Genomic DNA, 2,663 nt, shown 5'->3' on the forward strand with positions numbered 1-2,663 from the left:
ATAGAATGTTCATTTTTCTTGATTTAAAAAGGGCTCACACATTTGATTAATCTCCCATTTTACAAGATGACAAGTTTATCACTCCTGGACATTGGCACATTAGCAGGGACTACTATAGCAGCACTGGGTACATTATCACTACATTTCCCAAACTGGTATCTTCAGTGTACAACTTATTATTAAAACAGGATCTTGCTCTGCCACCAAGGCTGGAAGGCAGTGGCACAATCATAGTTCACTGGAGCCTCACCCTCCTGGGTTCAAGAGATCTTCCCGTCTCAGCCTCATGAGTAGCTGGGACTACAGACAAGCACCATTTAACATTTTTTTTTAAGAGACTGGGTCTCACTATGTTGCCTGGGCTGGTCTCGAACTCCTGGGCTCTTGATGTTTCCAACAGCCTCCCAAAGTACTGGGATTGCAGACATGAACCACCACACTTAGTTCGGAGCACAACTTATAAAAGAATGACATATTAGAAAACACCCTTTTTATTACTGCACTTACTTGGTACATTTCAATCTCAAGTTAAAGCAACTTTTCAAAGACAAGAGCATTATATTTTCCAGTCAGCTGAAAACAGTCATTTGCAACCCACTCTCCATCCCATTCCTGATTTCCTTCTCTATTTTTTTCATAGAACTTTATCACATTTTAGCATACCATATAACTTACTACTGTCTTCCTTCACCAAATATAAGCTCTTTAAAACCAGGTATTTTTGTTTTGCTGGGTGATGCAACAATAGTGGTTAATAGTGCCCAGGAAGGCATTTAAATATTTGTTAAAAGAATTTGCAAATGTATCATCATAGGTGTTTCTTCGTATGGCTGTCTTCTGTTCTGCCAAGGAAGGGCCAAACTCATCTGTGAATTTTCGCACCTTCTACTTCTTTTGTGTGTGTGTGAGTTGCTGAATCCTACCTTTCAGGCAACAAAAGCAAATCAACAAATTGTTCTAAGGCAGTAATCACACACAGGACACTTTTTCAGCAGGCAAATCAACTTTCAAAAGCAATGTCATCCATCTTCCTTCATTAGTTGAGGCTTTAAATGCCATTCATCACACTAAACCTATTCATTTATACTGTCACTCCACGCTGCCATCATTGCACATTTTTCATGTTACACTGGAATGATTCAGGCACTCTACTAACATAATTGGATTAGCTAGATGGTATTTTGGCAGACCTGAAATTCTGGAAAGACTGTTAATGAATCCTTTCCAAGGATCTGAATTCCCTCCTGAGCAGCAGAATCAGGGAGATCTTTGTCTTTCTATTCTTGCATCCATCCTTTCAACTCACTTATCTACCCAAAAATTACTTACTCAACTTTATATATAAAGGCATTTTTTACTGCAGACCTCTAGGAAATTTTTGTTGAGACTAGATTATAATCTCCACAAAAAGTGTCTGACCTACAGTAAATGCTCTACGTTTTGTTGAAAGAATGGTGGGCACTTTATATCTTTATCACTCATTTCCAAATGCATAATCTGATGGTGGTCAATGTACACAGGCCCACCAGAGACCTAGCTGGCTAATCTAACTGGGCCAGAGCCAGGTGGCTTGTTTAAATCACTGTGGTGGGCAGAGTCCTAAATTGGCTCCCCAAGATATCCCTCAGACCATGAAACTTGGTGTCTGTGGTTATTACATAATCTGGCAAGAGATTTGCAGATGTAATTATGATTCTCATCAGTTGACTTTGAGTCAAGCAAAAAGATGTGGTAGGCCTAATCACACAAGCCCTTTAAAATCATTTTGTCTGGTTTGTAGCAGAAAGGGAAGTCAGATAGATTCCAAGTATGAGAAGAACTGAATGCACCACGGCCAGCTTAAAGATGGAAGAAGCCATGTGTCAAGAAATGTGGGTAGCTTCCTGGAGCTGAGAGTGGTACCTGACAGTCAGCAAGGAAATGGGGACCTCAGGACCATGATGCAACAATCTGGCAACTCAATGAGCTTAGCAGCAGACTCTTCCCCTAGACTCCAGACCAAAGCCCAGCCTGGGACTCAGCTTGATTTCAGCTTTGAGACCCTAAACAAAAAAAATTCCAGTCAAATCTGCCCATCTGGCCTACAGAACTGTAAGATACTGTTTGTGGTAATTTGTTAAGCAGCAATAGAAAACTAGTAACATAACCACTCCATACTAGAAAGTGTTTTTTTTTGCAAGGACCAAATCCTGTAATTACAGCAGGTTTGTTACTAACTCATTTGCTGTCATGCAAGCTCTTCCCTGCTTTTCCCTTTCCTGAATTTCTGCTTTCCTTTTCCATGACCATGGAAATACTGTCCAGGAAAGAATTCCACCAAAAATTAGTTTTTATATCTGAAAATAAGATCAGTTAAGGTACTAAAAGAAAACTTCTTTGGACATTGTCCAGCTTATAATACTGCCCTTTTATAATCAACCCAGAAAGATAAATCAAGGAATAAACTTATCAATAACCAAAAAGGTCCACATCCATGCCAATAAATTTATAAAAATTAAAAAATACAATACAAATCAGATATTGAAAGTGCATGCAAATTCTCTTATGAGAACTGTCTTACAACCTGACAGGATATTAAAAAAATAAAAACTAAAAATTCAATAAATAAATAAAAAGAGAACTGTCTCAACATAGAAAACAATCAAATAAATATGTACACTGAG

Source organism: Gorilla gorilla, chromosome 2, assembly GCF_029281585.2.
Source record: "Gorilla gorilla gorilla isolate KB3781 chromosome 2, NHGRI_mGorGor1-v2.1_pri, whole genome shotgun sequence".
NCBI classification, from domain to species: domain Eukaryota; kingdom Metazoa; phylum Chordata; class Mammalia; order Primates; family Hominidae; genus Gorilla; species Gorilla gorilla.